This window comes from Dermacentor albipictus, unplaced genomic scaffold (assembly GCF_038994185.2).
Source record: "Dermacentor albipictus isolate Rhodes 1998 colony unplaced genomic scaffold, USDA_Dalb.pri_finalv2 scaffold_22, whole genome shotgun sequence".
Classification (NCBI taxonomy): domain Eukaryota; kingdom Metazoa; phylum Arthropoda; class Arachnida; order Ixodida; family Ixodidae; genus Dermacentor; species Dermacentor albipictus.
The window spans coordinates 3397847-3410253 of record NW_027225576.1 but is presented as its reverse complement, the minus strand read 5'-3'; the positions used below and the strand labels follow the sequence as shown (position 1 = coordinate 3410253).

The 12407-nt window shown below is 44.5% G+C and overlaps 1 long non-coding RNA gene across 1 annotated transcript; it reads left to right on the top strand.

The window, feature by feature from the left end:
- The first annotated feature begins 7720 nt into the window (after window positions 1–7720).
- LOC135915766 (uncharacterized) lies at window positions 7721–11789 on the top strand. Its single transcript, XR_010568741.2, has 3 exons — window positions 7721–8083; window positions 8853–8939; window positions 11595–11789. It is a non-coding gene; the product is annotated as an uncharacterized lncRNA (long non-coding RNA).
- The last annotated feature ends 618 nt before the right edge of the window (window positions 11790–12407 follow it).

Sequence of the window (12407 nt, the reverse complement as noted above, 5' to 3'; positions counted from 1 at the left end):
GGGTCCTTCCGTTTGCTTGATTGCACATCGTGTCCACATCTGCGACCATAGTCACACTATGGCTGTTTTACCTTCACGCGGCAGTTCGACGTCTTGTGCGCTATCTTGTCATATATGAAGCAACGGACTACGCAGTTTGGTTGTCGCCCTGTCTCTTTTCCCCAAGGGCTTTAGTTCTAGCTTCTCCTCGGACACCAGCAAATTACGCTGCCCCTTTGCCTCCGTGCAAAATGATGGCGCCACGGACTGCCCGCGTCTGCTGCCGAATGCAAACAGCGTCCTTCTTCACATTAGAGATGATCCCGTTATCTCTGTCGAGGGGTCATATAAATAATCATGTGCGCATAAGATGCAAGAAAGAGTTTCTAATCGGATAAATGCGTTTAAGTGGTTTGGAATTTCCTGGTGTAGCTGTGTCTTCTGTTTGAAAGAGGCTGGCAAATAAAATAAATAGTGCTTCGATGTACTGGGGCATATCGGAAATCGAATATACAGCGACTGGAAGTCACAATAATCCCTTACTTGTCCTGCATATCGCAACATTGGCTATTGCCCCACAAATATAAACTGGCAGGCAAGCATGATCGTGGTCCACGTGCTACCGCTGACATTACATCGTGAAAAGTGCGCATGGCAATTAGAAAAATGCTCGGACTATCTTAGTATAATGTCATGCGCCCTGAACTCCACCGAGCATTTCACGCAGTGTGTAGGCCGGCGTAATGTGCAGTGCTCAGAGGATGGCCACATTACGCGCAGATTAGAAAATGATTAATTATTTGGTCGCAGCTAGGAACACACCATATCTTTCAAAATCACACGCTGTCCGTATTTGTCAATGAATTATCGTGAGTGCTACTGCGTATCTGTGCTTAAGAGCACTGCGTTCCCGCAGAACCACTGCAAAGAGCAAACAGGAAAAGTGTCGAGGGTTTTTATATGAAAACGTTTTCCCAAAAAGGCGTGAGTGAGCCGTCAAAATCATTGGCAAGTGCCAGGATCGCTTTTGCGTTTTGCTTCTGAAATTCATCTTTACTTGCTGAATTTTTGGCATTTTCTTTGAACTTCACATGCTCCTCTGGTTGGTTCGATTATATCATCTCATGGTCTCACTAACGTTTCTGCTGACGGCAAGGCAGCTCCCGTTTGCATAGAATGGTCTTTCTGTTAAATATCTCGTTTTTTGCAGCAGATACGGTGGCCAGCTATAATCTTCCTGTATACTGTAGTCCAGCAAAGACAAAGAATAGAGGTAATATTCAGCTTAAGTAAATTTTCTACGTATTTGTGAGCAACATGTTTTCTGATGAGTCATTGAATACGAAAATGTTTGCACTCTTTCTTATCTACAAATTTCTATTGCCACATGGTTAAAAATGAAATGCTGCAACTAGAGCAATATAAGCGCCCGTAGAACTAATTACAGTGAATGGCACCCCATTCTAAGAGTCCCGCGATGAAGTACATGGACCAATTTTTCAGCTTCTACACAGTCGGAAAAGTAATATCTCGCGAACAAGTCGGTTACAGCATTTCCGCCGATATAGTGTAACATTAAATGAGCACTTAATAAATTACCTACTAATGTTTGGTGGGAAAGAAGAAGAAGAAGCCGGAGGGAGCGGATGCACATCACGTCGGCTCCGTATTCCACGAATGTTCTTCTAGCGCAAATCGCCAAAAAGCCACCCGCTATTGCACGCCAACGGACTCAGCTCGTTCCCAGGAACAAGTGGATACCGAAAACCAGATGGGATTCCCATTTTTCAAGCCTCCACAACAATATTTTGGCCGGACCTCGTGGCGGCAGAGCCGCGAGGCCACGCGCCGGAGCCGGCTTCCTCAACATTTGCCGATCATTTTCTCAATGATGGAAGTCACCGTAGAGGGGCGCAGCATATCCCAGGAAGAAATGGATACAAGCAAGGGATGGAAGGAGGTCAGACACAAAAGATCAGACCGGCGAACCTCCCAACATCGCGAGAGCACCTTGTCGCTGACGCGGCTCGCCAAGCGCAACAATAACCCATGGAAAGGCCGGCTAGAGCAAATACGCAAGGCAAGCAGAATGCCACATTTGCCAAGAGGGGATTACAAGGTTGTGATCAGACCACGTGGAGGACTCAAATTATCCGAGCACGGTATAGTTCCCCTCACAGCTGCGGTACAAGATGCGGCAGGTATTCCTCGAGACGAAAGGGAGGAGGACATTGTCTGCCCCAACAATTATCAAAATATCCTCATCGTCAGTACCTCGGATCAAGAGCGGGCAAACAAATATCAGGAAGTAGCACGTATCAAGATTCAAGACAAGTTTTACGAGACCAATGCTTACGAGACAGCGCCTGACATGACGGCCAAAGGAGTCATCAGAGGAATTCCACTCGACGAGGGCCCAAGAGACATCACAGCAGCGGTGGTTACGAGTGAAAACCCAACGGCGATAGCAGCAAAGAGACTCAGTAATACTACCACAGTGATTGTGCTCTTTGAAGGACACAAAGTGCCCACGTACGTCCGATACAGGGCAGCGCTACTCCCTTGCTCCCTGTACAGGAAACAAGTGGATTTCTGTCACCAATGCAACAGACTTGGACATAGAGGAGATGTATGTCCCAACCCTGACAACAAGATTTGTGCGGGATGTGGAACATCAAACCCAGATAAACACCACAGGTGCCAACCTAAAGGTCAGTTATGCGGCGAGGACCATCCGACCGCAGACAAGACGTGCAAAGCCAAATTCAAGAAGCCCTTCATCGTTAAACAGAGACAATGGTACAGACTGCAACGAGAACGACAAGAAGAACATGAAGACGCTATCTCAAGAGAAGACAGAGCAGAGTCTCGCGGAACGCTTGGCCTCCTAAACGCCAGGGAACGACGCTCCAGATCGAGAACAAGGTCGCCATCCACCACCAGATCGTTATCCCGGTCCGGCTCCAGGACACCGGGTACGCCATCCAGATCCAGGTCCAGAACTAGGCCATCCTCTTCAGCAAACCAGACTAACACGGTGAGCTGGGCAGACGTGGTCGATGGCGTGCGCCCGGGGGCTGGTGGGGAGACTGCCATTAATAACGAGATCAAGCAACTAAAACACGAGAACGCACAGTTGAGGATTTTGCTAGCACGTATGAGCGATGACATCAAAATTCTCAAGGAAGGAAAAAACCAAATAAATCAGGTACCTCCCGCTCCACAGGCGAGCACGAAAGAGCCATTTGAAATTCCGGACAATAAGATGGACGAAGGGGATGACCCCCCTCAACTCAAACGCAAGGCCCAAGTCATCAGTGATAAACAAGATAACGCAGTGGTAGATAAAGCATTAGCCGATATTCAAAAGAGCCTAGCAGAAATACAAAAGTCAAATGAAAAACGGGACGAAATGATGAATCAAATGGCTAAGGCAATAGCAGCAATTATGAGTAGATTAGACATCCTAGAGGCAAACCACTCACCAGGTAATGGACTCCCCTCCGTTGCGTCAGAAGCACCACAATCCTTACCCACTTCACAACCACATAATTATATACGATGAGCTTCTCTCCAACCTCCCGTCTCCCTCCCATGGTCGCACCCGAAATGAGGCGCGCTAAAGAAGGGTTCAGGATATGGCAGTGGAATTGTAGAAGTTACGAAAACAAAAAGTCAGTTTTGCAGTAGTATTTGAAAGACAAGGATACACCGGACGTCATAATTCTGCAGGAAACACACGGGATTGCGAAGCTAGCAGGATACAGATCTTTTGGCTATGCCGAAGGGGACACCAGGGCATTAACTACGCTGGTAAAAAGAAACATAACTTGCATGCAGCACAACACAGGCATAACGCACATTGACAATATTCTATTGGAACTCATCCCACAAAAAAAGACGGGACATAGCTTATTTATTCTCAACATTTATAGTAACCCCATGCTACATAAACACAAATTCAAGAACCTATTCCAGAAAACACTCAGACTTGCTGGAGAAAATCCGGTAGTTATAGGACGAGACTTCAATGCCCCACACACCACGTGGGGCTACTTATATACTAGAGCAAAAGGAAGGGACTTATGGAACGACTCGCAAGAATTAGGCCTCACGCTCGTCACAGACCCCGCCACTCCAACCAGAGTAGGCACGGCGCTAAACAGGGACACAACCCCAGACCTAACCTTTACCAAGAATATTGAAAAGGCGACGTGGCACAACACACTGGAAGATTTGGGTAGTGACCACCGCATATTAGAGTTACACGTCAGAGAAGGACCGAATAGACCCAAGGAACGACAGATCAAATTAGTAGACTGGGAACTATTTCGTAGAACGCGAGAGAAGACACAGCAACGATCAATCGCAGGCATAGAACAATGGACTAAGGAGCTCAGTGATGACGTCAAAGCTGCCACAAAAATAGCACCACCTGAATCTAACTTGGATAAATGCGACAGCAGACTTCTCCACATGTGGGAAGCTAAGCAGTCGCTTCAGTATAGACTTAGCGGTCAGAAGCATAACAGAAAGTTAAGAAAGCGCATAGCACTCCTCAACAAAGAAATAGAAGAACATGCTAAGCAATTGACCAAACAACAATAGGACGAGATATGTAATTCCATGGACGGACAATTAAGCACCGGCAAAACGTGGCACATGCTCAGGTTCCTGCTTGACCATGACAATAACAAGAAAAATCACATGCAAGCCATTAATAAGTTAATACACGCATATGAGGGTACAGAAGAGGAATTTCTCAATGAATTACAGCAGAAATACTTAAAACAGGCACCCCCTTGCATCTATCCTATCTACAGCGGGAATACAAACGCAAAATTAGACGAGGAACTCACGGAGGCAGAAATCCGTGCGGCCCTACAAAAGTTAAACACCAAATCCGCCCCAGGCCCGGACGGTATAACCAACAAGACTCTCAGGAACCTGGATGATGAATCGATAGCCAAACTAACAGAATACATAAACGAGTGTTGGGTAAAGGGAGAAGCCCTTATGAAAATGAACCATGAGTTTCTGTAGAGGACGTTATGTGTTCCTAAGGTGACATCAGACATGCATAAGAAATGCATCGTCTAATGTTTTTTGGCATCACAAGTACATCAGAGACTCAAATGACAATGCACCTTAAGATTTCTGATGAGAGGAGTATACAGCTTTTTTGTGTTATTGCTAATGTCAAAGTACATCACGTATGAATGTGTACGATGCCAAGTCGTGAAAAATTCTTTGTAATGCGATAGCATTAAATGGTTCATAAGCCGGAAAATCCGGCATTGTCGGCCTGAGCACTCGATGTACAAAGAGGTTACAAACTCTCAACCTTTCTTGGGAGTTAAACCCACTACCTTTGGCGGTAATTAAGGCTACGAACCCACGACCTTTGGTGTTGATTAAGATACCGTTAATTAAGACAGTTATTGAAGATATAGTTAATTCATGCACTCGAACGCACGTACCACTCTTAGTGGAAGTCGAAGCATGTTAATTAATGTGCACCTGATTATTATGTCGTTAATTAAGACACTCGTACCCACGACCTTTGGTGTTAATGAAGGCGCGGTTAATTAAGGCGTAGTTAAGATACAGTTATTTGAGGCACTCGAACCCACGACCTTTGTTAATGATGACGATGCTAATTAAGGCGCAGTTAATTACGACCTAGGAATTAAGTCACTCGAACTCATTACCTTGTGTGGGAATCGAACCCACGAACATTGTTGTTAATGAAGGCGATATTAATTGAGGTAATGTTAATTAATATATAGTCAATTAAGACACTCGTACCCACGATCTTCGGTGTTAATGAAGGCGGTGTTAATTGAGCACAGTTAAGATACAGTTATTTGAGGCACTCGAACCCACGACTTTTGTTAATGATGATGGTGCTAATTAATGCACTGTTAATTAAGATCTAACAGTCAAGTCACTCGCACCCAGTACCTTGGGTGGGAATCGAACCCACGACCTTTGCTGTTAATGAAGACGATGTTAATTAAGGTACTGTTAATTAATATAGTCCCTTAAGGCACTCGATCCCACGGCCTTAGTTGGTAAAGTTTATGTTAATTAAGGCATATTTAATTAATATATTGTTAATGAAAACACTCGAACCCATGATCTTGTGTAGGAGTTGTGCCCACGAACGTTGTCGTTAATGAAGGCGATGCTAATTAATGTACAGCTAATTAAGATATAGTTGATGAAAGCACTCGAACCCATGACTATTGGTGGGAGTCGAACTCATGACCATTGGTGTTAATGAAGACGATGTTAAGTAAGGTACCGTCAATTAGGATACAGTTAATTAAGACACTCGGACCCCTGGCCTTTGCCGGGAGTGGTTTTGATTCATCGTTGGGGGCAGTCTAAGAGACAAAAATGAAGAAAACGATATAGCACAGCGTGAGCGCCGAGTACTCTGGAAACGCTTCCGATATATCAGGGCTAGGCACAAAACAACGACGTCATTTTCTTTCCTTTTTAAAGAGCACTGTAAGATTGTGTTACCCCGTTATCACATTTGGTAAACAGTGCCAAACTATAGCGTATGCCTTGTTCTGGGCAGTTTGATTACTCGGATGTGTTACTAGTCTTTAAGTGGCAAACCGACAATTCTGCAGATTGACATGATCATGACATGGAAAACTGCGCGTAAAAAATTATGGGGTTTTACGTGCCAAAACCACTTTCTGATTATGAGGCACGCCGTAGTGGAGGACTCCGGAAATTTCGCCCACCTGGGGTTCTTAACGTGCACCTAAATCTAAGTACACGGGTGTTTTCGCATTTCGCCCCCATTGAAATGCGGCCGCCGAAGCCGGGATTCGATCCCGCGACCTCGAGCTCAGCAGCCCAACACCACCATAGCCACTGAGCAACCACGACGGGGAAGAAAAGAAAAGAAAAAGAAACTGCGCGTAAGCGGCAGCGTCTATTTGCTGGAACGCACTGTAGTACTTGGTTGCACGCACATCGTACGCCAGCGCACACTTCTGGCATATACCACATAGGACAAACGCACGCTGCCGAGACATGTGGGTTTTTCGAGGAATCTTCGTGGGTAGCACGATCAACACAGAAGGCACGAGCGACAGGAGTGCAACCCGCGCACGTTAAACACGCCAACACGAAAGCAAGATACGGACGACAGGGGTGTAAGCTGCGCCACACGAGCAGATTTGATGATTTCCGACTGACACTGTTGCAACGGGCACTAAAACATCGCACACTGCACATGTGTCGCTCGGAGATCGCGTCAACGATGTCTGAGGCTATATAGTTGATGTGAACGACAGCAGGAAGTTATTTAAATTGAAGTGACGGCGCAGGCAGCACAGGGAGCAGCGAAATGCGTAATTCACGGTTTTTATGAGAGGTAACTGAAGTTAAAATCGTTCGAATAGCGTCACCGCAACGGCTTTCTAAAGGGTTAACATTTTCAGATCTCGAAGGCCATGCTTTTGCTGGCTGCAGATAGCCGAAGCGATTCAAATTGAAAATGCGTTATAGAATTTCTTTCTATGCCAAGCTATAGCTTACAATATAGACTTATCTTTGGTTCTCTTTGTCTTGCAACAGCTATGCGCAATTAGGCAGCCGCACAAATCCTCAGATGACGCTAGCCGAGACATTGGCTGGCCCCAACCGACCTGTTCGTGGCGCCACCTACCATCCCGTTTCCTATCCAATCCAATCCAATCAGTCTGTCGCTCTGTTTTCGAGACGGTCGGGTGTGCGAGCTGCAACGATGTGCTTGTTAGATCGTGTGTTTTTGTGTTTGCTGTAACCAAATGTGACTTAGTTCGCGTGCGCATAAGCGCCACAGACAGCTTGTGTCTCGCTGCAAACTCGCCGTGTGCGTGGCGCGCCAGCGAAATGTGGACCAACGATGTTCATGCTGTGGAGTGCGTTCCCTTTGTCTCTGGTTGTCGTGGAAAGTTGGGTGGACGTCGCGAAGAAATAATGCGTGTTGTTAGCGTGCCACTGCTCGTCCACTATGCACCGGTATGTCTGCTGGGAGTAGCATCGAAGCACTGGCAACTTGGAGGGCGCTTTTCGACCGCGTCGGGCCGTTCAAAAGGTGAGTAACCGTGCCTGCTAACTACACACGTGTTGTGCGTGCTTCTCGTGTGGGCATAGGGTGCCTTGCGAACGTAGGAAAGAGAACTCCCACGACAACAGTGAATCCTATGCCGATGCTTGCTGGGTGTCAGAGTTTAGTTGCGCGAATTAATTGCCATAATGCTGAATTGAAAATCTTGATAAGCGTTTTCTTCTGATGAGAAAGATTACGTTCAGAAATAATCGTGTTCATCATGCGCGCTTGTGCGTGAGCTCCCGTTTTTCTGCTGAAGTCGCATGATAACGACTCATCTACCTCTTGACCGATTCTTACTGCTATGACGTTTCCTCGCTTATAAATGATTCGACGTTGTAGATAATTTCTGCTTACAAGGTTTTCGATTTACGAGCAGTATTGGGGAAAAAAAATGTAAGCAATCACAGCGTGCTACTAGTACAGGTTTGTTTTGAAGGGGTGTTGCCATAACTTCGACGTAAGTAAACATTACAAGGGATAGTTACTTAAAGTTATGAAAAAACTCTAGAATCATTATGTAAACAAACATTCATGTAATGCGCTGCTGCTCCTGCGTGTGAAATTTTGCCTTGTTGAAGGGGTCCCTGTTATCGTGACATTCATCAGTAACTTTGACTTTGTGCTCTGTTGCCACCCTGAACCAGTGCAGGCATTGTTTTCATGACTGTTTTTACATGCTCCTTGCATGTGTTCACTATGTGATAGTCTTACTGTGCCACAGCTATAAGTTAACACAGAATTCTCTTTGTAGTGGTGAAGCCGTGACCCACAACAGTGTCCACATAACCCGTGGCCATGGCTGCAGCAACACGGCGTGTAATCTGGATGGATATGTCAGGTATGCTTTAAGTGTACGTGTTCACAAAAGTAGGATCTCGGTATCATTAGTGGATAAGTGTATCGACATATTACTTAATGCATCTTGCTAAATAGGCTAAATATTTCTGCAACATCATTCCACTTGCTGCTTATTTGTGTTTGTAGATATTATGCACACATTATCTTGTTCTGTTAAAACTACACGTCGCATGTCCTGACGTTTAGTATTTTTCTCGCATCAATTGCTTGGCTGCAAGTCCATTTTATTTTTGCCTATTACACAGTATGTTTCTTTTTATCTTGGTTTTATTTGTTTGGAACTGTTTCTTATGCTGTAGCCCATATTTCCCTGTTTTCCTTTCTGCTTATGATACACACATGTGCTGTTTTTGTCCATGTAAGAATTCGAAGTGTAGTGTGCCATATATGTCACAGGTCTAAGCACGCAGTGTGCCTACCATTGTTTAACATTGATATTTACAATCATGTCTGTCTTGTTCTCAGAATAACTGTCACTGGCAAATACACATTTGATGAACTAGAATTTCTTGAAATGAAATAGGAAGGCCAGTATTCATTGTGCTGCAGTTACTTAAGTAGTGAGGTGTTTTCTGGTAAGCTTTCTATTTTTTCTCTCACTTTCTTCGTATTCTTTTCTTTGCAAGCTGCCCTTATTCATGCTGGTAGGCATTGTAGCAGTTGTGAGTGTGTTTACTGCAGCAATGTCACAGCTAGTTTGCACACACTACAGGATGCCAACAGATACCCATCACTGTTTTTGTGCATTTCTGAGAACCAGCTGTGTCCACTCGGCGAAACTTGTAGTGTCCATTTGAATTTACCAATCAGTTCATGTAACATTTCAGGACAAAATTTACGCAGTGAGAGAAGGGAGACTATGCAACATGACCTTGGCTAACAACTGACTGTTTAAGTTGTTGGAAGGACTAACAAAAATAGCACTGGATGTGCACTTGTGTTGTGCACCAGTTAAATTGAGAGGGATGGCAGAAGTTATAATTCAAAGGCATAAAATCATGGTAAATGGTGTCTGCATAAAAAGAAGTAAATAGGCACAGACTAATTTCTATCCCTTGTAATCTACAAAGGATGCCTTTCTTCATGCATTGATAATGGGGGCTGGCTCACACTTATTGTTATTTATGTGGAGCGCCTGACTGATTTCTCTTGCCAATTTTCAGCCATGGGTGAAAACAGATAAACAATCCTAATCTGGCCTGAAGCCCCATTGCAGATATGTGTGGCCAAGTCGGACGAGCATACTGGTCTTTTGAATGAAATATGGTGATCTCACAGGTACATATTTAGGCACCAGCCAGTCTGCGCTATGTACATTTGACCACATGTGAAAGGAATACAGCACAGTGCCTCTGACACGCACTGGACAAATTTGGTGCTACCTTTAACCAAGCAAGCCTCGCTTGCCTCCTTGCATTTCTCGATTCAATTTTCAATTCAATCAGTTCATGTAACTTTTCAGGACAAAATTTGCGCAGCGAGGGAAGGGAGACCATATAACATGACTGTTGTGCATATGCTGCCTAATTTATTTTTGCTGAAAATATACGTGCATTGCAGTCCACAAGTGAATTGACAAAGGCACCCAGGCATTGGAGGCTTGCTTAGTTAAAAATACCCAAAATTTGTCTTGTATCTTTCAGGGTTAATGTAGGCTACTCTTTTGATCACGTGCATATTTGGTCCAATGTACATCGGGCACGCTGACTAGCCGGTGCCTCAGCATGCGCCTAGGAGAGCACCATAATTCACTCAAAGGACCAGTGTGCTCGTCTTATTTGACCATGCATTGACACGACAAGCTGTGCACTGGATTTAGCTTGTTTATCTGTTTCGTTCGCCTATGGCAACCGACTGATACAACAAAATCAGTGAAGAATACCACAGCCAAAAATGGGACGTGTGTCAGTCGACGCTCATTATGATTGCATGACAAAGAGGAATACTCTCTAATGACGTGGCATAGCAACCACCATGCTTATTTATTAAATTATTTTTATGCAAGCTTGTTTGTCATGCTTCTACGCATTTGTTTTTCAACTTGTGCCCTCCCTCTGAAAGCAGTGCTCGGGTGTAAATGATAAAAAACCCCAGACATGGTGTGGTGTATTTCTTGAATGGGATATATGCCATCATTCAGGAGGCCAACACATGCATGACATAGTAGGCTTGGAATGTACGAGAACTGTGCCCGTAGCTGATGCAAATATTCTATAACGACTGGCATTTGGATGTCTCTGGGATGCATTGGGTTGCCCATACACAAACACTCCTACGCTCATTTCCATGCCAAGTAATTAGTGAGAATTTCTCATTCACGCTAGCAATCCACAGACACTGCTGTCCTTTGTCAAGTGGAAACCGATATAGCTGAAGTAGTTCACGACATGTACACACGCCACAGCTGATCCATGTTGCACATTTGTACAGCCAAGAGCAGTTTCTGCTTACTGTAGTTACTGCTGCACCCAAAGGCCACACAGTGGTTCCTCAACTTTGTGTGAACCGACACCACATAAATTTTTCGCAGAAATAGCTATAACGTCTCCAGACCGTTCTGCAGCAAGTGATACAGCGTGTATTTCTGTGGTTGATTGCCAAGTTTTGTTAATTATCTGTCCTTTCTACCATGCAGGGTACACATGCACTTACTTCAAGATGACGACACTCCACCTCAAGAACAGCCTCTCCTCAGTGATAAGTAGCGAGATTAAATGAAAGGGAGATATCACATCCGTAACCAGGCTGATACTGTGTTTTCCTTTCATTTAACCTCCTTCTGCATTTAAGGAAGCATTGATATGCCCAATAAATGTTTTTGTTAAATTTCTTTCGTTGAGTAATGTCTAACATGCAGCATATGTAGGGCCTATGTACATGTCAGAAGTGCTGCATCTTCACTGGACATACATGCATACAGGCTGCATATATATAGCACCAAAGATAGTCACGCACAGGTAACATATTTAAATAAGGTCTGACTGCCATTGGGACACATGAGAAAATGTTACCACACGTGGTGGCCAATTTTGTTATAGGAGTAATACGAGCACCGGCAGTCTAATGTATAAGCTCATTAGAGATTCGCTAGGAAGACGTGAGAAAGTCACAAGAAAACTGCTTTGGAGCGCACATTAGGAAGACATTTCATGCTCACAAGAAAAGCACTCGTCAAGAGTTCTACAGAAAGACGGTGGCCAATATGTTATAGAATGACATTAGGAATACATCAGAAAATTCCAAAGAAACTCATCAGAAAGTCTAATGGCTGTGATGTCAAAACTCGTCAGACTTTCATGTGAAACTCATCTCATATTTTCATAAGGGAGTGCCAGCTCAATGGAAGAAAGCGACGATAACGCTTATTCCAAAACCTGGTAAGAAGCTTGAGATAGACAACCTCAGACCAATCTCCCTAACATCCTGCGTCGGAAAATTAATGGAACAT